The sequence below is a fragment of the Leiobunum rupestre genome, chromosome 2 (assembly GCF_980474605.1).
Source record: "Leiobunum rupestre chromosome 2, qqLeiRupe1.1.hap1, whole genome shotgun sequence".
Classification (NCBI taxonomy): Eukaryota; Metazoa; Arthropoda; class Arachnida; order Opiliones; family Sclerosomatidae; genus Leiobunum; species Leiobunum rupestre.
This window is the reverse complement of record NC_143385.1, coordinates 60,568,514-60,591,317: the sequence shown is the minus strand read 5'-3', so window position 1 is coordinate 60,591,317 and position 22,804 is coordinate 60,568,514. Positions and strand designations below refer to the sequence as shown.

General features: G+C 37.3%; 1 protein-coding gene and 1 long non-coding RNA gene across 2 annotated transcripts in view; both read left to right on the top strand.

Moving 5' to 3' along the window:
• Positions 1-12,066: 12,066 nt before the first annotated feature.
• On the top strand, positions 12,067-13,147 carry LOC149958597 (uncharacterized). The gene is made up of 2 exons (XR_016478524.1): positions 12,067-12,718; positions 12,952-13,147. It is a non-coding gene; the product is annotated as an uncharacterized LOC149958597 (long non-coding RNA).
• Positions 13,148-20,857: 7,710 nt separating this feature from the next.
• The window catches only part of LOC149958587 (excitatory amino acid transporter-like), a 128,338-nt gene continuing 126,391 nt past the window's right edge, over positions 20,858-22,804 (top strand). Inside the window, exon 1 of the mRNA XM_090165943.1 lies at positions 20,858-21,309. The gene's annotated coding sequence lies outside the window, so the exon portion shown is untranslated. The remainder of the gene's footprint in view (positions 21,310-22,804) is intronic.

Genomic DNA, 22,804 nt, shown 5'->3' with positions numbered 1-22,804 from the left:
CGAGCCCTTCTGTATCGTTAGGTAAAGCCGCGTACGCTTTAAAATATAACGCTTTTACAAGTATGTCCTGGCAATCTGTCTTACTACTTCTAGGCGAATCTCTGAAATGGTTTTATTTAAGCGTCTATTGAACATAAATTTGTTGAAGAAAATATAATAACATTAATTAGGGTCCCACACCTTAAAAACTCTCCACTTGGAACTACAACAGTCGTTATTGAAAATTAGGCAAATTTTAACGCTAAAGAAAACATTGAGTCGTTATTTATTTGGGGTTCGTTGTCGCTTTGATTTCAGCCACGGTGGCACATTTTCCCGATTCGTAATTAACCAGAGTCACGGACATTTGAGTACCCAAAATCCTCCTGATGTGTTAAGTACATCTGGCATAATAAAGTTAAATTTAAAACTAATCTCCCTGTACACTAACTTAATAAGCGCAACCTTTTTTTCGCCACCAATATTTTAATATCCCTTTCCTAAAAAAAGTGCACTAAGCAATAAACTCAAGAGAAGAACATATATCTAATGCAAACCCAAGAGAAAAACTATATCTCTATAACCCTTTCTTTATGAACAAAATTACTTTCAACTTGTTACTCAGCATGTGAAAAATCCGTTACAAGACAAAGTTTTTTCAATAAACATGACTATTGATAAAATCGAAAAAGTAACACACACTACGAAAACTAGCACCTGATTAAAGCTATCGAGTTTTAGACTTTGATTTATTTATTTACCACCCAAGCTCTAATTCGTGGGAAACGTTAATGATATGAAAAATCAAAAAATAGGCCATGAAAGAAATTAAAAATGGACATTGCTCGAGTTTTGGGCAAATTGCAGAAAAAGGAGGGGGGGGGCATTTTCTACACATTGATACATCGTGTACTCTTATAAATCCATCGGTCGAAGAGTTCAGTAGAGGAATTCCAAAATCACAGAAGTGGACGCTACTAAAGCTCTGGGCACCTTCTCCTAAAAAGCAATATTGAAGAAGAAGATGTTCTACCTAATAAATTGACATAGCATTGACGCTTCTAGACCTAACTGTCTAAGAGATATGAACGCCACGTTGGCATCGGCGGTATCGGCTGCACTGTACGTGAAACCAATACACACAAATCCCTAAAAATGGTTTGTAAAAACTAGCCGAAAAGCCGTCCGTAGTGTATAATTTTTCACCAAATTGAAAATTCCTCACCATATCTTGACATTTTAAACCTATCTGACCCCTGTGTTTCTCAATTGATACTATTAAGTCTATTGTCATTTGAATGGCTCATTTTAAAAGTACGAAAGTTTGAGTTGATATATTTTGTGCTTTTCCCATTCCGGGCCGCCTTCAAGCATTTACACGTAGGCAGAGGGTACCCAGGGCTTTGGCTCTTGTAACCCATAAGGGTGGTGGCGCTCTAAGAGACGTTAGCCGTGATCAAATGGTTCTACCTCCACCTCCGACTGCATTCAGGTAAAGGCTTGAAACTGGGTTTCAGCTCAGGCCAACTGGCCACCTCGGCGGATTGGGTAGCCTGCTGTGGGGCGGCGGGTCTCCGTATGAGACGCTGTGACCGTGTTATCTGGCCTTCTGGAGCCCATCGGGATCTCAGGTGCCAGTTGTGAACGGGTTACGCATGGTCACAGTGTGCCCGTCGTTTTCCTTTAGGAGCCTTTTCATAAGGGATAGGCTCTCTACCTATATAGGTAGGGTGTCGGCCGGAGATGCTATAGAGCATTCGCTCTTATTTTACTGCTGTGTGTGAAGTGGCGACGTGGTCGACCCATTGCTGCGCCTTTTGCTAGTGGGTTGAGCGGCTTGCGTCGAAGGTGTAACCATCACAGTACGCCGGGCTTTATATCTGACATATGGTCCCCTGGGCTTACAGTGACGAGTTGATTTATTGGGTATCCCTTCAATGTTTAAGAAGCTCTTTTCGTTTCAGAAACTATAAATATTACTAAAATGTCACGTCCTTAGGCTGTTTATATGGATAATGGCTGAAAGCCTACGGACGGGGACATTGGGAGACCCTTATATAATTAAAATTATACCTTAAATAAAATCAGCTGAAACCAAGAAATGTTTATTAGCCAGAGAAATCCCTCAGTCTAAAGTCTTTTCTTTTCCGCAATTGCGTGCGAGAAGAATTTTTTTATACTCTCGATTGAACTTGAACTGACGAGAGGCAACAAAATAACATGAGCGATTTAAAACTTCCTCGAAATCAGAACGATCTTATCTCCCAGTCATCCCAATTAACGCGGGCGGAAGGGGATCCAACAAATGAACACGGCCATGTTAAGAGTCCCTCGAAATTGGACCGGACTGACCGTTTCTCCAAAATTACGCGGGTGGGGGCAAACGAACCAAAGTGACGCCGGTCTCACGCGATGAAAATGAGCAAAAACTCGAGAGAAACTGAAATAAATAATAACAAACTCAGCTAATTTCCCGGACCATGACGACCTAAACACATGGGTTTGGCAAACGTAATTAAATATCCTGTGGTATATTTGGCCTAGCATTCGCATCAAAAACAGTGGCGTTCAAGGGCGTAAAAACGTGGGGGGGGGCAATGCCGTGACCTCGCTTTACTTTCTCCTCTGGCCCCAGTGACCTCGCTTTACCATCTCCTCGGGCCCCCGTGACCTCACTTTACCCTCTAGTCGGGCCCCCGTGACCTCACTTTATCCTCTCCTTTTACCCAAGTGACCTCACTTTACCACCTCATCGGGCCCCCGTGACCTCGCTTTACTCTCTCCGAGCACCCTTCAACCTCGCACACTCATCCCTTACTGTCAAAACAATAGTAAATACTACGGTTTAAATAAAAGCATGCTGCTGTTTTGGAAAATATACAACTTTAACAGTATTTTATACAACATTATGCTGTTTTTTGCAATCACAGTTTGTAGCACTTAAAAGAACTTCTACATACTGTTAATTTAAAAGTTATGGGTTCTCAAAAAACAATAGTTTGTGGTTTGCGATACTTTATTGCAACTTGCAGTTAAATTCACAATGCGTTAGTGTTTTATGAGACAAAAATAATTGGTGTAATAATAACAGTAAGCTTTTTCAAAAATAACAATATAATGGTATACAAATAAACATTACACTACTCCCTTTGGAACAGTAAATTGCTACAAGATACACCAAACGTTGCCTTAAACGAAACAGTATGTTGCCTCAAACGAAACAGTACGTTGCCTCAAACGAAACAGTACGTTGCCTCAAACGAAACAGTACGTTGCCTCAAACGAAACCGTACGTTGCCTCAAACGAAACAGTACGTTGCCTCAAACGAAACAGTACGTTGCCTCAAACGAAACAGTACGTTGCCTCAAACGAAACAGTACGTTGCCTCAAACGAAACAGTACGTTGCCTCAAACGAAACAGTACGTTGCCTCAAACGAAACAGTACGTTGCCTCAAACGAAACAGTACGTTGCCTCAAACGAAACAGTACGTTGCCTCAAACGAAACAGTATGTTGCCTCAAATTGAGCTTCAAGCGAAACAGTACCTTGCAGCCAAAGCAACAGCACGTGACTTCAAACTAAATATAACGTTCCCTCAATAAAATAGACTGACGATAAAATAAAAGAGTGCGATTTAAAAACTATTTGAAATAAGTCACGAGCTTTATTGATTAGTAAAAAATTACTGTAACTAATATGTTTATCATAAAAACACCTAGCATTTAAAAATTAACTAATATTTTTATAGATTAAAACTCGACACGAGAAAGTGACGAGATTTTAATGTCAGCGCGATATTTCAATATTCGGCACAAGATTTTTTAAATAACAGCACGATATTTATTTATTTAAATTTTTAGGTGCCCCTATAGATTTCCACAGGTTCCAAAAATCACTACTAGGTGGCGCGAAAAGTTAATTGGAATAAATTAACCTTACCTAACAGCTAACCTTACTGCGCGGATTGATAGAAAAATCAGCACTAAATAAACAGATAGCTTAGACTAGGCTTCAAGAGACCGACATTAAAAAAATGCAAAGTTCGTGCATTATAACCAAGTATTGCAGTGTTGGTGTGGTTTGAATGAAAAACCTGTATTTAGTTTACACGATCCTTGTTTTTAATAAGCGCAACTGTACAAAGTTTCCTAAAAACCAACCCCTCACCAAATCAATCCCTAGTAGCCTACAGGCCAATTGTGTTATGAAAACTCGAAAATAAACAGTAAAAGTACAAAAAACATTCCACTAAACACGTAGATTTCAAAGCAGGGCTTCCACTCGCTGAAGACCAAAAGTCACTCAAACTGAACTTCCCCCAAAAAATCCCTAAAAAAGCGGGAAAATCCTTTTTATATTTTATTCAATACGTAAAATTTCTTTATTATGTGCTATTTTCATTCGAGACATTTATTTTCTTTAATTAATAGGTACAATTTTATCATTATGCATAATTTCAACTGATTCACTACTAGTTGCGATACCTTTTTATATAAGACTATTAGCTTTGGTTCAAATTAATAGTCTACAATCCATTCATTTCTTCGCTTCATACCGTATTTCATAGGCATCAACGCTGAAAGTGTCGGATTTTATAAAAGCATTTCTTTTTTCAGTTTTAATGTTATTCATTGTACATAAGTAACATAATAACAATAAGTACGACACTCGCTATTGATTCGATGCTAAGTTTATAATGAAACATATTTTCATCACTGACACTCTCGCCCAGCTTCGAGTTGAACTTACAACTCCTGGGTAGTAGTGTATTCCAAGCCTAGCCTACTTTCGACACCAGGAGGCTCTGAATAACTCCGAAAATTGGTTACATGAAAATGTATGTTAATTGTCATTCTTATTGTTATTATGTTACTTATGATTGTGCTAAATAACCGTTCCACAACCGCGCTAGAAGTTAAAAAAAACTTTACCAGCTTAATGATTTCTGTAAATTTCTTTTCCTGTTTGGTAACACGAGGGCTTGATATAAGTCTTATGGGGTATAATAAAATAAATTTTACAAGGGGATTTCGGAGAGACGCAGAAAATTTGTAATAGTTTAATTTTAAACAATCCCCAAAATTTAAAATATACTAAATATATGCCAAAAATATCAAAAAATGATTTTCGTGTCATATATTTTCAAATACGTATTCAAAATCAAAAATGTTTTAAAAAGGAAAAATGTACCGCTCGGAACCTCACTGCAGTGACAACTTAGATTAATTCTTTTACTTTTGCCGTTGGATAGCTATCTTTTAAACCTTGGAATTTTTTTACAGGATGCGTCATAGGCCTACGGCGTTATTTGTAGTTTCGATTTCGAGATAAAGCTTTTAGGAAGTTAACATCGAGTGCAAGCGGGTAAAAACCGCGCTACCGCTAGTCTAGCATTGAACTTTGTTCACGGGACACTGTCAGACTGCTGTGTCGGGCTCTCGGCTTCGGTCGGAGAGATGTTTAAAACAGATCGCCGTGGTTCATGGACACTCTCGTTACCTACTTTCGGACGTAAATTAGGTTTTGCTTCGATAGACTTGGTAATACACGATGAACATAGAGTACCCGGAAGAGTGCAAATGCACATTGGAATTCCTTCAGAGGTAAAGTTCTGTTTTAATTGTAAACAGTATTTTTGGGAAGTTTTATAAACTTCTCACAATTGCATTTTGTTAATATATTTAATCTATGATTTTAAAATATGTGGCAAAAATAAATCCAAATGAAAAGTGCAAGGGATTTTAAAAGCCACCTCCAACAAACTCAAAGGTCCTTTCTCTAATAACAAAAATACGGAACTACGACTGGACCAATGAAAAGTGTGTTAATTATTAACATGTCATAATTATCTGATAAAATCACTAATATACTTTATTTTAATTTCCAGAAATTTAGAAGATTACTAAATTTGTGTTAGAAAATCTAATAAAATTTCAAAATGACTGTTCTGTTTTTATTTTTTATTTTTAGAAAATATGTACTTTTTTAAAAACGCTAGATTTTTTTCTTATTTATAATATAACTTTTTAAAAGCAGCTCCTCTAAAACAGTCTGAAGACTGTTTTAGAGGGGCTGCGTATTGTAATGGTCAGTAGTAACAAATTTGTATTCAACAGTTTTAAGTTATCGTTAATTTGGCAATAAAGTTTTTTGAAAACAGCAGACACCGTGCTATATACATTGCCTAAATAGTTGCAATAGTAACTATCTACTGTTCTTAAAACAACAAACAGCTCCAAGAAAAAGTGAGCATTGTAATTAATGAAGCTATCGGTATTTAAAAAACCAGTAATTGACAGTTAACTAAACAGCAGCTAACTCCATTAGAACAGTATACTGGAGGTGATGCAAAAAGCTGTTGTAAAAACAGAAAGGTATTAATAAAAAAAATAATCGACAGTTAAAGGTTCACCCCCCTTACTCGAAAAACGATTCAAACACCTTTTTCTCTTCCCCCTCAAAACCACACCATTTATAGCGACGGGACCGCTCGTTCTCCCTATATCTCCATGTGGAGGAATTAAGTCCGGTTTTGTTAGTGCTGTCAAAATTGTCAGCAGTGACAATGCGCTTGAGAAGTCCTAATTACGAGGTGACCGACACTGGAGGATGAAATAATCTGAAACTAGGCCTTTAACAAAACCGCAGCAAACACCATTGTAAAATATATGCAACGGTTTATTGAGCTGCAGGTTATGTTAAAATGCAGCATAAAGCTGTTATAAAAATGGCAAGGTATTTAGAAAACAAAACAGTAACCGACAGTTAACCATACAGCAGCAAACACCATAGGAACAGTATATTCAACCGTTTATTATACGGCATTTGATGTTAAAAATCTACCAAAATGTTGTTGCAAAAACAGCGAGATGTTTACAAAAAAAACAGTAATTGACAGTTAACCAAACAGTAGCAAACACCATTGGAACAATATATGCAACCGTTTATTATTCTGAATTTGATGTTAAAAATCTACCAAAATGCTGTTGCATAAACAGCGAGGTGTTTACATACAAAAACAGTCATCGATAGGTAACCAAACAGTAGCAAACACCATTGGAACAATATATGCAACCGTTTATTATTCTGAATTTGATGTTAAAAATCTACCAAAATGTTGTTGCAAAAACAGCGAAGTTGTTTAAAAATAAACAATCATTTCCTCTGTTATTTTAACAATGTCGATTCACTGTTATAAAAACAGCACATTACTGGCATCTACGGACGCCAGTACCTTGCTGTTAAAAAAACAGCGTTTTTCCTCTGTGTGCGCTTTAGCTTAATTCTAGTCGAGCCCCGTTACCTCGCTTTAGCCTCTTGTTGAAACCCCGTGACCTAGCTTTACCATCTACTCGGGCCCCCGTGACCTCGCTTTACTCTCTCCGAGCACCCTTCAACCTCGCTTTAGCTTAATTCTAGTCAAGCCCCCGTTACCTCGCTTTAGCCTCTTGTCGAACCCCCGTGACCTAGCTTAACCATCTCCTCGGGCCCCCGTGACCTCGCTTTAAACTCTCCTCGCACCCTTCGACCTCGTTTTAGCTTCTAGTCGAATCCCGGTGACCTAGCTTTACCCTCTCCTCACACCCCTCGACCTCGCTTTACCCTCTAGTCAGGACCCCGTGACCTCAGTTTAGCTTCTAGTCGGACCCACGTGACCTCGCTTTACCCTCTCCTCGCACAACCTTGACCTCGCTTTAGCCTCTCCTCGGGCCCCAGTGACTTCGCTTTAGCCTCTCCTACATTTTGGAAACGTACAGGGCCCCGGATTCACCAATTAAAAAATATTTCGCTCTAACGATAATGAAAAAATAAAGAAAGTTTTATTCCGTGTCGAACTTTCGAATGCAAGAAAAATCGGTGATAGAATTACTCTTTAAGTCGGAATAAATCATAATAAATGGTTATGACAGGAAGACCTTGACAATTCCATTGTCGGCAAATGCCGCCACGAGGCGCTTTCTAAAATTAATTTACGTTCCAAATAAATTTTGTCAATTTAAATACGTGGAATTAAAACGATAATAAACTTTGTCGAAATTGAAAATGAAAATTTAAAATATCAAATGTTCGCTTTTACAAGAATACGACGATAAACTTGTCAGAAATTGAAACGCCAGTTCTAGAGGCGAGTTTGAAGCATAGTTCCCACTGAGCGAAAAAAAAACAATTTTCGCGCTGAAAATTGACGCTCGCGAATAAAATTTGGGATTTTTTTCAAATTCGCCGCTAAAGTCGCGTCTCCGCGGTATCTAGCGAATGTTCTATTTTTTGACGTCCACACCTCGGCGATAAAAAGCTTCAGCCAATCAGAAAACGCGTTCCCTCGATCTATTCCGCTCCCGTCCGTCACTTATTAAGCCTAGGTCTTTAGAAAAGCGGCTCAGCCAACTTGACCAAGATACTGAAGTAAAGGTAATTATCTCACGAATAGAATCGTTTATTTATTGAAATTATCAACAGGAACATCCATTTGGTTCATTTTGAACTGATGTTTTATGTTAGGACTAAAACATTACTAAAACCCGCACGAGTTGCTTTCAGCATTTTTAAATTTTCGCGCTAAAGTGAGAACCGCTTCCCCAGCAGCGACCGATAAAACGCGTCTTTGTTCGTTGCGCGAAAATTTTATTCGTCTCGAAAATTCGCCAAGTGGGAACTAGCCTTAAGCCAGAATTTGCCCCAAATGTTTAAAAAATATGAATCTTTTCCAGATTGGTTTAAGACGAACAAATAAATCCTTAATTTGCTCGCGCCAACGTGGGGATATTGAACCGTACTGGTATATTGAGTCTTACAAAGCCCAGATTAATGCATCAAAACGAAATGAACGGTTGTTAGGTTTATACATTTCAATAAACAATTGCTGCATTTAACCTCATGAGTGAGTGTAGGGAGCACTTGGTTCACTTGGCACGAAGGGATTGCCACCACTCTCCTACGCGTTGTAACCCGGCCACTTGATGACTTGAGCCTAAGGTGGTGCTACGGGTGTTAGCCTAGTTGATTATTATTATTAATATTAATCTTCTAGCCGGACATCAATGTAGCATTATACATTTTCCTCTCAATTAAGTGTAATTTCAAAAACTAAGAAATAGGGGTGTTTAAAAGGTGTTAAGAAGGTGTTACACCTCGTTCACACCGTTTTAACACTTCCAAAACGGAGCTACTTTTTAAAGGTGTAAAAATACTGCGACTTAACAATATACAAATGTTTAAATAAGATATACATTCCAAGAAATTGGGAGTCGTTTCACACCGTTCTAACACCATTTACACTCAATTTGATGAGTCGAACCTAGATTCAACACCTTAACCAAACAATTAACCCCGTTTTAGGCACTCTCCACAGTTTGTGAAACAATATATCTACTAACATGTAAACGCACTTTTAGTCAGTTATGACGCATCTTTTAAGCGTTAAATCACACCTTTAAAAGTGTTAATACGCCCTTTATTAAGAGTTAAATAACACCTTTATAAGTGTCAATAAGCCCTTTTGTTAGAGTTCAATGGCACTTTTAAAAGTGTTCATACGCCCTTTATTAAGAGTTAAATCACACCTTTAAAAGTGTTAATTCCCCCTTTATTAAGACTTAAATCACACCTTTAAAAGTGTTAATTCGCCCTTTATTAAGAGTTAGATCACACCTTTAAAAGTGTTTATTCGCCCTTTATTAAGAGTTAAATAACACCTTTAGAAGTGTTAATACGCTCTTTATTAAGTGTTAATACGCCCTTTATTAAGAGTTAAATCGCACCTTTAAATGTGTTAATACGCCCTTTATTAAGAGTTAGATCACACCTTTAAAAGTGTTAATTCGCCCTTTATTAAGAGTTAGATCACACCTTTAAAAGTGTTTATTCGCCCTTTATTAAGAGTTAAATAACACCTTTAGAAGTGTTAATACGCTCTTTATTAAGTGTTAATACGCCCTTTATTAAGAGTTAAATCACACCTTTAAATGTGTTAATACGCCCTTTATTAAGAGTTAGATCACACCTTTAAAAGTGTTAATTCGCCCTTTATTAAGAGTTAGATCACACCTTTAAAAGTGTTTATTCGCCCTTTATTAAGAGTTAAATAACACCTTTAGAAGTGTTAATATGCTCTTTATTAAGTGTTAATACGCCCTTTATTAAGAGTTAAATCACACCTTTAAATGTGTTAATACGCCCTTTATTAAGAGTTAAATCACACCTTTAAAATTGTTAAACACGCCCTTTATTAAGAGTTAAATCACACCTTTAAAAGTGTTAATACGCCATTTATTAAGAGTTAAATCACACCTTTAGAAGTGTTAATACGCTCTTTATTAAGTGTTAATACGCCCTTTATTAAGAGTTAAATCACACCTTTAAATGTGTTAATACGCCCTTTATTAAGAGTTAGATCACACCTTTAAAAGTGTTAATTTGCCCTTTATTAAGAGTTAGATCACACCTTTAAAAGTGTTTATTCGCCCTTTATTAAGAGTTAAATAACACCTTTAGAAGTGTTAATATGCTCTTTATTAAGTGTTAATACGCCCTTTATTAAGAGTTAAATCACACCTTTAAATGTGTTAATACGCCCTTTATTAAGAGTTAAATCACACCTTTAAAATTGTTAAACACGCCCTTTATTAAGAGTTAAATCACACCTTTAAAAGTGTTAATACGCCATTTATTAAGAGTTAAATCACACCTTTAGAAGTGTTGATACGCCCTTTATTAAGAGTTAAATCACACCTTTAGAAGTGTTAATACGCTCTTTAATAAGTTTTAATACGCCCTTTATTAAGAGTTAAATAACACCTTTTAATGTGTTAATACGCCCTTTATTAAGAGTTAAATCACACCTTTAAAGTGTTGATACGCCCTTTATTAAGAGTTAAATCACACCTTTAAAAGTGTTGATACGCCCTTTATTAAGAGTTAAATCACACCTTTAAAAGCGTTAATACGCCCTTTATTAAGAGTTAAATAACACCTTTATAAGTGTTAATAAGCCATTTGTTAGAGTTCAATAGCAGTTTTAAAAGTGTAGAATTCTATACAACAGACCTGGTCCGATACGATCAGCCATTACGCCTTAAGTAATATCTTTTTAAAGTGCGCATTTACACCTCTTAAGGTTTTATTTAACTCTTACCGGGTGCACTCTCACTTTTTAAATTGCGCATTTACACCTCTTAAGGTTTTATTTAACTCTTACCGGGTGCACTCTCACTTTTTAAAGTGCGCATTTACACCTCTTAAGGTTTTATTTAACTCTTACCGGGTGCACTCTCACTTTTTAAAGTGCGCATTTACACCTCTTAAGGTTTTATTTAACTCTTACCGGGTGCACTCTCACTTTTTAAATTGCGCATTTACACCTCTTAAGGTTTTATTTAACTCTTACCGGGTGCACTCTCACTTTTTAAAGTGCGCATTTACACCTCTTAAGGTTTTATTTAACTCTTACCGGGTGCACTCTCACTTTTTAAAGTGCGCATTTACACCTCTTAAGGTTTTATTTAACTCTTACCGGGTGCACTCTCACTTTTTAAATTGCGCATTTACACCTCTTAAGGTTTTATTTAACTCTTACCGGGTGCACTCTCACTTTTTAAAGTGCGCATTTACACCTCTTAAGGTTTTATTTAACTCTTACCGGGTGCACTCTCACTTTTTAAATTGCGCATTTACACCTCTTAAGGTTTTATTTAACTCTTACCGGGTGCACTCTCACTTTTTAAAGTGCGCATTTACACCTCTTAAGGTTTTATTTAACTCTTACCGGGTGCACTCTCACTTTTTAAAGTGCGCATTTACACCTCTTAAGGTTTTATTTAACTCTTACCGGGTGCACTCTCACTTTTTAAAGTGCGCATTTAGACCTTTAAAAGTGTAATTGAAATATAAAAAGGTGTTATATAACACTTTAAAAGGGCTTTGAACTCCTTCAAGCGTATGATTTTACTCTTGAAATGGGCTTATTAATACCTATTTTGGTGTCATTTAACGCTTTCAAGGTGCAAAATGATTCTTTAAAGTTGTGTTATTACACGGTTATTGGAAATATTTTGTGTCACAAACAAAGAATGTTAAAAAAGTGTTTAAATAGTGTGGAAAAGTAGTTTCAATTCTCGTTTTTTACACCGTATTTTTAAGAAATATATCGTGAAGGTGTTAAAACGATGTTTGATAGCACCGAAAAGTGGGTCATAAAACACCCCTAACAGTGTCGAATTTCGACTCACGAAAATATTTACCAATAGTATTAAAACGTTTTGAAACAACACCCCAATTTCTTAGAGTGCACCCCCTTTTAGACCTTCCTTCGAGCCATGGCCGACATCTCCGCTCAATTTCTCGAGAATACAGCGTGTAAATTACACAGCACAGACATTATCATTTGGTTGAAACCAATCGACGCGACACAGCTCATCCGAACATAAATTTGTTGCGAAAAGGTAATAACGTGGAATTCACAAATTGAAAAGATGATTTATGTAGTGATTGTTCGAAGTAATACGTGGCGATCCTTATAAATAGGGTTTGTTTGTACGCCCCCTTACCATTCACAATTTCCAATTGGAACTGCAACAGTCGTTATTGAAAAAAAATAGTTAATTTCGCGTACGTAAAAGCAATGAGCTCCTACTCGCGAATTTGGTTCTGTCTGGCAATCGCTCTGATCTCGGCCACCGTTGCCTACAGTAAAATTTTTCCTGATGCGCACGGAGAAATGCCAGAAGGATTTGGCCAAAGTAAGTAAATATACTTCGTTACATATTTATAATGAAAATATAATTTATTATTTTCTTTATATACACATGTAACATGTATATTCGTTTTTTGTTTGATAAATATCCCAAAGGTATATCTAGAATTTGTGTTTCAAAGTTGTAAATATTAATAGTTTCAATTTCGCTGAAAAATGGTGACACCTCAGTTTTGCAAAAAATAACCAAAAAAAGTAACTTCATTTTCCGTTTAACAGAGTGCCATGGAAGCACAGTGTGTGTAAAACTTCATTATCTTATGCGCTGCCAGTGCGAAACCCAAAATAATGACTACAGAACCTCGAAATGCCATTGCCGAAACAGACCCGTAGAGGAAGATCGTTTGATTATAGAAAAGGTAGCGATGGAATACGAAAGAAATGTAAAAAACCTAATGAAATTCAATAACTGAAATTAAGTGTCGTATATTTTACTTAATTAAGATCCTTTTATTCGATTATGTTGAAACTTCCACACTTGGAACCCATTTTTAGATTTTTCCTTCCAAAATTTGGTTTTCAATTTGATACTCTCCTATTAAAAAACATTATTATTCACACGAACCAACAGGTGACTTTCATTTAAAAACTCAAGTCCGGGAAAATTTCCAGCTGGGTTACCCACTAGCTATTCAGGCTTTCGTTGGACACGTTTAGAGAAGATTTTAAAGCAAATGTTTCCATCTCATAATTTCCGAATAGTAAATAAAACAATTAACCATCAAATTCAACAGTTTAAGAATCTAAGAGAAAATGTCCTAACGTCTCTAAAACACAACGCGAACAAAACTACGTGGGAACTTCAGAGTCCTGATTACGTAATCTGCAGCCAATGAAATTTGGTCGCGTCGCGTCGGTGCGAATATGCCTTAAAGGGTCTATCATGGATCCTGAACATTTAGAGGTAGTAGCTGTGGGGGGCGGGAATTTAATTAAAAAGCTAGGGTAACACCAAGGCATCACCAAATGCTTCTCAATTTCATTGGCTACAGACTACGTACTCAGCTAGGTCTCTGAAGTTCCCGCGTAGATTTGTTCGCTTTGTGTTTTAGAGTGGCTTGCGTCCAAGGTGCGACCATTAGTAGTAGGGTACTGCTACCCACGCTGGATTTGTCACCTGTCCGGGCTAGGTGGACGCTAGTGTAGGGCACTATGAGGATAGGCCTCCGGTGGTATGGTCTCTGTCACTAGGTACAACAGGCTATAAATTCTGACACACTGTGTTTTAGATAAGGTATAGTGCGTGGCGTTATGTTTATCGTGTGCACGTAAGTGAAAGAGTATGGTGGGTGGTACCCAAATTTTCAGAAAAATGAGGAGAATCCGAATATCGATGGTACAACTTTGGGGGGCGGTAGCCCACTCAATAGCTTTTTAGGGATTAATAATTAGTAATTAATTAATTATTATTGAAATGCTTTAGAACTTACATATATACCCTAATTACCACCCTAGTTAAGCAAAACCTAATTTATGTTAGGTATTTTAGATAGGGGGCGCTATATACTCCGCCCCCTTCGCACATTTGAAGTTAACTCAGTTTTTGAAATAAACCACGTGATGTAGGGTATCAAATTAAAGCTTATAACCTCAAGACTAATACTATGTAAACTATAATAACCCTGGGTGTATTTATGCAAAGTATTAAAGATAGGTGGCGCGTCAAACCATAACCCCAGATACTTTGATGTCGCCGTTTGGAATATAATCGCACGGTGTAGGGTATCAAATGAAAGCTTATTACGTCAAAAATTAAAATATATAGAGAGCAGGCTAAGAGCGCATTAGTTAAGGCAATTTTTCAGGTTATAAAAGGGTTTTCTATTACAGAAAGATAAAAATGTATTAAGCTATTTTAATACAACAATAATGGATAAATATATTTGATATCACATTTTTAAAGAAATGCACATTTTTAAAAGGGAATACACCTTTTAAATAAAAAGCTCCGTTTCACTGTCATCATCTTCACTAGAATCTTCAAGGTCTTCGACATTTTCATTTTCTATGTTCGAATTGTCACAGTTTTCTGGGTTGCCCCCACACGCGCGCATTTCAGTACATTTAATTTGATGAGCGTAGGAAGCACATTTACAGGGGGGTTTGCAACGGCCACGTCCACAATTGCACTTAATAAAATCCAAAACGTCCTCTGGAGCGCAATCATCTGGTGGTGATAATCGGGGATGCGGTATTATATCTCTTGCCCATTCCATGCTTTGATAATGTGCCCTACGTATTGCAGGTCTCAATGCTGCGGATGTAGGTGGTAGCATTTCTCCTTGCAAAACTTTTTTTGAAAAAAGCCACCAACGAAGCTCGCCCAGTGTTGTTTTCGATACATTCTTCTTTGGTTTTAGATATACGAAGCAAACAAACTTCTCCAATAAACTGAATATTTCTTCTGTAATGTTTTCGCCTTCTCCAAGTGACGCTAACGCGTGCCGAATGTCCTCGTCCGCGTCTAAAAATGCTTTCCAAAATGACGTTTTAGCTTTTCCCGCGAACCAGGCAGTCACATCAGAACCGGATACGGCGTGAAATCCTGGAAGAGCCGACGACCTCAGTGGCCCTAGTGCATTGTAATAGTCTTTCAAACTTATTACAATTTTTTTTAAAATATGCATCGGAAAATATTCTACTGTAGGCAACGGTTGCTGAAATCAGAGCGATTGCGAGCCAGAACCAAATGAGCTTCTTTCAATAACGACTGTTGCAGTTCCAATTGTAAATTGTGAATGGTAAGGGAACGTACAAACAAACCCTATTTATACGGATCGACTCATTTTACTTCGAACAATCATAATAAAAATCAGCTAGCTAGGCTAGTACCCAAGGCACCACCTTAGGCCCAAGTCATCTAGCGACTTATAATGCCTTTAAACAGGTGGCCAGGTTACAATGCGTAGGAGGGTGGTGGCAAGCCCTTCATGCCACGCGAGCCAACAGCTCCCTACACTCACTATTACCGTTAACCTACGTAAATAATATTTTCAATTGACTAACGTTATTATTTTTTGCAACAAATGAGCTGTATAGCGTCGATTGGTTTCAAACAATTGATAATGCCTGCACTTTTTAATTTAAGCGCTGTATTCTCGAGAAATTGACCGAAGATGTCGGCCATGGCTCGAAGGAAGGCCATGAAAGGGGGGAGATTAAAATTATTTGAGAGGAAAATGTAAAATGCTACATTTAATAATAATAATCAGCTAGGATAATACCCCAGGCACCACCTTAGGCCTAAGTCATCAAGCGACTTTTAAAGCCATTAATTCAGGTGGCCGGGTTACAATGCGTAGGAGGGTGGTAGCAAGCCCTTCATCCCAAGTTAAACAATAGCTCACTACACTCACTAATAAGGCTAACTGCCGTAAGTTTTTATGGAAAAGGGAAACCTACGAACCGTTCATTTCGTTTTGATGCTTTAAACTTGGCTTTGTATAAGACTCAATTTACTCCTGTTCAATATCCCCACGTTGGCGCAAGCAAAGAATTTATTTGTTCATCTACAATTTAAATCTGGAAAAGAGGCATATTTTCTAAGCATTTTTGGAATATTTCGACTTAAACTCGCCTTATTTATTAACAAATTTATCGTCGTATTCTTAAATTTTCCTTTTCTATTTGGACAAAGTTTATAATCGTTTTAATTCCACGTATATGGATTGACAATATTTATTTGGAACGTAAATTAGTTTTAGAAAGCGCCTCGTGGTGGCATTTGCCAACAATGGAATTGTCAAAGACTTCTGGTTATTTCAATTTATTATGATTTCACTGACTTTAAGAGTACTTCTATAACGAATTGTTCTTGCCTTCAAAACGTCTACACAAAATAAAACTTTCTTTAGTTTTTCATTTTCGTAAGAGCGAAACAATTTTAATAATTGATGAATATGAGATTTTTTTATGGATGGGTAAACGCAAGCCTTGGGCCCTGTATGTTTGCAAAAAGATAAGGTGGCCCGAGGAGATATTATCCGAGGAGCCCCCAAATCGAGAGCTATCTACCTACAAACTTAATAACCAACCTACAAACACCACAACCAATCTCCAATCAAAACACCCAAGCAACAAACACAAAAACAAACCTACCAACACCAAAACAAACCTACCAACACCAAAACCTACCTAGAAACAATACCACCTGCCTACAAACCAAAGGCTACCAACAAACACAAAATCCTACCTAAGAACATCACAACAAACATATAAACACAATAAACTACTTACAAACACAAAAACCTACCTAGAAACACGAAAACCAACCTACAAAAACAACAAAGAACCAGAATATACCTACCAACAACAAAGAACCAGAATCTACCTACAATAACCACAACCTTCCTACAAACACAATAACCAATCTACATACACCACAACCTACCTAGAAACAATACAGCATACCTACAAACTAAAACCTAACAACAATCACCACAGCCTACCTACAAAAACAATAACCAGCCTACAAACCCCAAAACCTACCTACTCTCACTACAACCTACAGAAAAACACAATAACCAACAAACAAACACCAAAATCTATCTACACTTTATACGACCTACCTACAAACGAAATAACCAACCTACAAACACCATAACCGACCTAAATAAAACAACCTACCTACAAACACCAATACCTACCTATAATATCCAGAAACTACAAACATATCCTACCTAAAATTACTACAACCTACCTATAAACAGAAAAACTAACCTACAATCAAAACACCTAGCTACAAACCCAAAAACTTACCAATCAACACCAAAACCTACCAACAAACACAACAACCTACCTACATACGTAGCAGCAATAAAACCTACCGACAAACACAAACACCTACATACGTAGCAGCAATACACCCTACCTACAAACAAAAACATACCTACAATCACCACAACCTACCTACAAACACAAAAAACCAACTACAAACAGCACAACCTACCTACAAACAAAAACCTACCAACAAAGCCAGCTACTTAACTACAAACACCACTACCTACCTACCATCACCACAACCTACTTACAAACACCACCACTTACCTTCAATCACCAAAACCTACCTACAAACCCAAACCTGCCTAACAACACAAATCCTACCTACAAACCCAAAAACATACCTACAATACTACAACCTACCTAAAAACACAAAAACCAACTTACAAACACCACCACCTACCTACAATCACCGCAACCTACCTACAAACACAACAACCTACCTATAACCAAAATATCCTACCTTTAATCACCACAACCGACCTACAAGAAAAACAAGCTACCTACAAACACAAAAACCTACCTTCCATCACCACAACCTACCTACAAACACAATTACCTACCTGAAAACTCAAAAACCTACTTAAAATAACCACAACCTACCTACGAACACAATAATCTACCTATATTCACCATAACCTACTTACAATCACCCCACCCTAGCTACAAACACAATTACCAGCCTACATACACCACAGCAAACCTACATTCACAAAAACCTATCTACAATCACAACAACCTACCTACAAACACAAAAGTCAGCCTACAAACATCACATTCTACCAACACAACAATAAGGCCTACCTACAAACAATACAACCTACCTACAAACACAAAATACTACCTACAATCACCATAGCCTACCTACAAACACAATAACCACCCTACAAACATAAAAATTGTACGTACCTACAAACACACTAAAATTGTACGTACCTGCAACCACACGAAGCACTAACATATTTTAATATCTGAAATATATTTTGCATTAAGTCAAAATTAAACGCTTTAACAACTGCAATAAATTGATATTTTGGAGCTAGCCTGATGTAAATGTTCCTTTGATTGGAAATGAAATTATTGTATTGAGAGATAGACGGCGCCACGGGTATAATGATAAAGTTTTCTCGTAATTGGGAGCAGACGGCAGTATTCTTATTTTTTAGAAACTTGTTTCGCGAAATACTGAAATCCGACGTTTTGATTGGACCTCTAGATTAATATTCCCAACTCAATGTTGGAGGTTGGGTTTTTTGCCTCCTGATATTGGAGGTCAGTCTTTGAATTAATTAAAACTTTCCATAATCGCTACTTCATATCCAAAGTCAAGCAAGTCTAAAAATCTTTATTTAAGAAAAACTGGTTTTGGTTTAAAATGTGTAATTTGGACCATAAGAAGGTAAAGAATAATCAGTATTGAGTCAGGATTCTTATTTCAAATGTAACATATCTCAACTTCCTTGACTCTAACTCTCAAGCCAATTGGTGGATCTTAAAATTCATTTTGCGCGTGAAAATACGCCGCCATGTTAGGGTATAAAAGCGGGTAAATAAGCTTGCTATACCTCACAATGTAAAGGTACTGTCACGCGCGAAAATGTAATTTTGAAATCGGTCAATTTATCCAAAACGTTCCTAAAAGTCTACCTCAAACAGGTCTACGAATAGAAGTCGTACAAAAACCACACTCTAGTAGAATTTCAAAATACCTCGATGATAACTAGACGACCATGGGCTACAAATTAATTCCCCAGCGTCCCAATTTTTTTGTTGTAAACCAATAGCCCTGACCCAGGGGTCCGACGGTACCAATCCCCTGTTCTCCCCCACTTTTCTCCGTTGGTTAAATTGGTGAAGCCATACCGAGAATGCAATAACCCATACCTGCCTCCAGATTAATTTGTTCGCTTCGCCAAGTCCTAATATATCCGGAGAAAAATACGCTCCGTCAAGATCCGTTTGAAAACTCCACTTCCTAAGCCTCGGCTGGTCATTTGATCTCGATAGCGAGAGCTAAGGCCTATACCTCCGGGGCGACGCTAACGTTGCTATGGATACGCGCGCGAAAATGCTCTTTTCTCGGGTTTCCGTCAGCTAGGACGGATCTCCCTCTGGTGGCGACTAGGCTAACCACTTATGGGTCAACAAGTATAGGGATTTGGGAGATGCCGGTCTCAGCGCGCTCGCTAAACTTGCCATCTACCGTCGTTGCGTATTTCGCTCTTTTGCGTCTTATTTGTACCGCGTATTTCCAACCGAAAGTTCGTCAGCTTTAGCTACAAAGCTTAGGAATATTTTAGATATGTCACTTTTTGGGAAGTTTGTTTAGTAGAATGAAATTTTTAAATTATGAGTTTTGATTTTTCATAGAGTAATGTGAGATTTTTAGAAAATTAGTATGACTGCTGAACGAGTGCGATTGCTTTCCATAAAGCAAAGTGGCTTTTTCAGAAAAGCAGTTTTTATTCTGAAAGAGTTAAATGGGTTTTTTTAACAAGCAATGAAGGTTTTTTAGATGGGTTTTATAATAGTTTAATGGAATGTCGCTCGTAAAGCCAATTTGATTTTCACAAAGTTAAATGGATTTGTGGTAAAACAATATGAGTGATATGGGTGTAATGTAAAGCAATGTTTATTTTTATACAAGTATAAATAGGTAGGTAGAAATACTATAAACGTTTTATACCAAATTAAAAGGGTTGTTTCCTAAAGCAATATGGATTTTTCTCAAACTGAAATGGGTTGTTTCCTCAGTGGCGTAACGACCAAATTTGGGCTCCCCCGCAGGATATCAAAAGGGCCCTTTATAAAAAAAAAACAATTTTTTTTATTTTCCCCATTGTTACAAGTTCTCTGAAAATATTGGGGATACGTGCCAGATTTCTACATTTTTACCAATAGTTAAAGCATAATTTTTTTAATCATTTAAAAATTTAAATAAATTAAAAATCAATACTTAAAACGAAAGGGCCCCCTATTTGGTGAAAATGTCATGGGCCCCCCCCGCGGTCGCGGGGTCTGCGGGTGCTTAGTTACGCCACTGTGTTTCCTAAAGCAATATAATTTTTCACAGACTGAAATGGGTGGTTTCCTAAAGCAATATGAGTTTTCAAGGGTATCATTTTAAAGCAACATTTTAAAAAATTAAATAAAAAAAAGCATTGGTTTCTGATTCGGATTTCAGCAGAATAATAAATATTTTTCAAAGAAGAAAATCTAGAATTTTTGGAATAGAACAGTTTGTTCAATGTAATTATGTTAAGATGTTACTAATAAATAACGAAATCATTATGCACAAACTAAAATTAAAATAATTTAAATTAGAAATATAATTGAAAAATCCAATTGCAGTAAAAGGCTTTTGAAGAAGCGTTCAATCCACTTCAAAGAAAGTTCGTCTGAAAAGCGCCAACTGGCGGCAATAATTCAAACTACGTCCAATTTCCATAAATCGAGATTTTTGCCATTATCTCGGCCCATCTGCATATTTCCCGGGACGCAGCCCACGTGACGGAGTAGCGGACCAATGGCGTCCGAGGGCGGGGCTTAGTTCGAACCGCGATGCTCGGTTTGAAATCCTGAAGTCGCGATTCTTGTGGGATTGCTCTAGGTCGCTAGGTCGGGAACCAGAGCGGTTACGCTAGTTAACGCGCTAACTATTAATGCGACTAGATTCTCGATAGCTAAGGCGCGAGTAGACTCGCTTGTTAAGCGCTTCGCTGTTAGGTGTGGCTGTAGCCGGGACGATCGGCGGAAAACTTGTTGCTGAGGACTTTCTCTCGTTGTAGTCGTTCTCAGGTAAGCGACAATCTATTGATTTTTGCCGATACACTCTCCGGTTTTGTTTTACACTCTTTAAGCCGTACTGTGTTTTGTTTCCTTACATGTGTTTTTTAAGCCTATCTGTTACGAGTTAATTGCTTTATTGGGGGGATTTAGCTGCGGAAAGTGGTTTGGGTTGTTAGTGCTTGCTGGGTTGAATGGTTTTGTGTGTTTTGCCAATTTTTGGGGTTGTTAGAGGTAGCTGGTTTAAGTAGGTTTGTGCGTTTTGGTTATTTTAACGGTTGTTAGAGGTAGCTGGTTAAAGTAGGTTTGTGCGTTTTGGTTATTTTAGCGGTTGTTAGAGGTAGCTGGTTAAAGTAGGTTTGTGTGTTTTGGTGATTTTTGGGTTTGTTAGAGGTAGCTGGTTTAAGTAGGTTTGTGTGTTTTGGTTATTTTAGCGGTTGTTAGAGGTAGCTGGTTAAAGTAGGTTTGTGCGTTTTGGTTATTTTAGCGGTTGTTAGAGGTAGCTGGTTAAAGTAGGTTTGTGTGTTTTGGTGATTTTTGGGTTTGTTAGAGGTAGCTGGTTTAAGTAGGTTTGTGTGTTTTGGTTATTTTAGCGGTTGTTAGAGGTAGCTGGTTTAAGTAGGTTTGTGTGTTTTGGTTATTTTAACGGTTGTTAGAGGTAGCTGGTTAAAGTAGGTTTGTGCGTTTTATTTATTTTAGCGGTTGTTAGAGGTAGCTGGTTTAAGAAGATTTGTGTATTTTGGTGATTTTTGGGTTTGTTAGAGGTAGCTGGTTTAAGTAGGTTTGTGTGTTTTGGTGATTTTTGAGTTTGTGAGAGCTCGTTGGGTTAAGTAGGTTTTGAGTTATGGTGATTTTTGGGTAAGCGTTTTTGTCCTTGAATTGTTGGCATTTTAACGGGTTTTATGTAAGTAATCCCCGAGGGATTCTATGTTAAAACAGATTCTGATCCCAGGCAACATGCTCTCAGGGTCACAGGTTATTGGGTCATTTGAAAGCCTTTTGGGCGCCGGACATTAACAATCATTATCATTAGCAATCCATTCACTCAATCGATATTATTAAAACATTATCATTCGGGTCGTGCATTACTGCGGAAAGCTCCTTTTTCCTTCTCGCTACAATGCTACCAACAATTTTTTACTTAAAGGTAAAGGGTGATAGGTCAAACTTAAACAAAACTTAACATTTATTTTAGCAAAGGTAATGATTTATCAGAATTTTGTATTCCCAACGGATTTTCGAAAATCCAAGACTGAATTTAAGATTTCAAATTTGTTTCTGAAATTTAATTTCCGTAAGGGTTTCCAAAGCAGTTTTCTAGGTTGTTAGAGTCGTGTTTCGGTGGAATTTCCAAATCTCCTGAAAGTCTATTTCCAGAGATTTCCAAAACCTACTTTTCCGGTAATTTTAAAAATGCGCTAATGCAATGAGTTTTTCCTTGCTTTATTTCTCATTAAAGAATGCAGATATTTAGAAATAGAAAAAATAAACTAACAAGGAGACGACC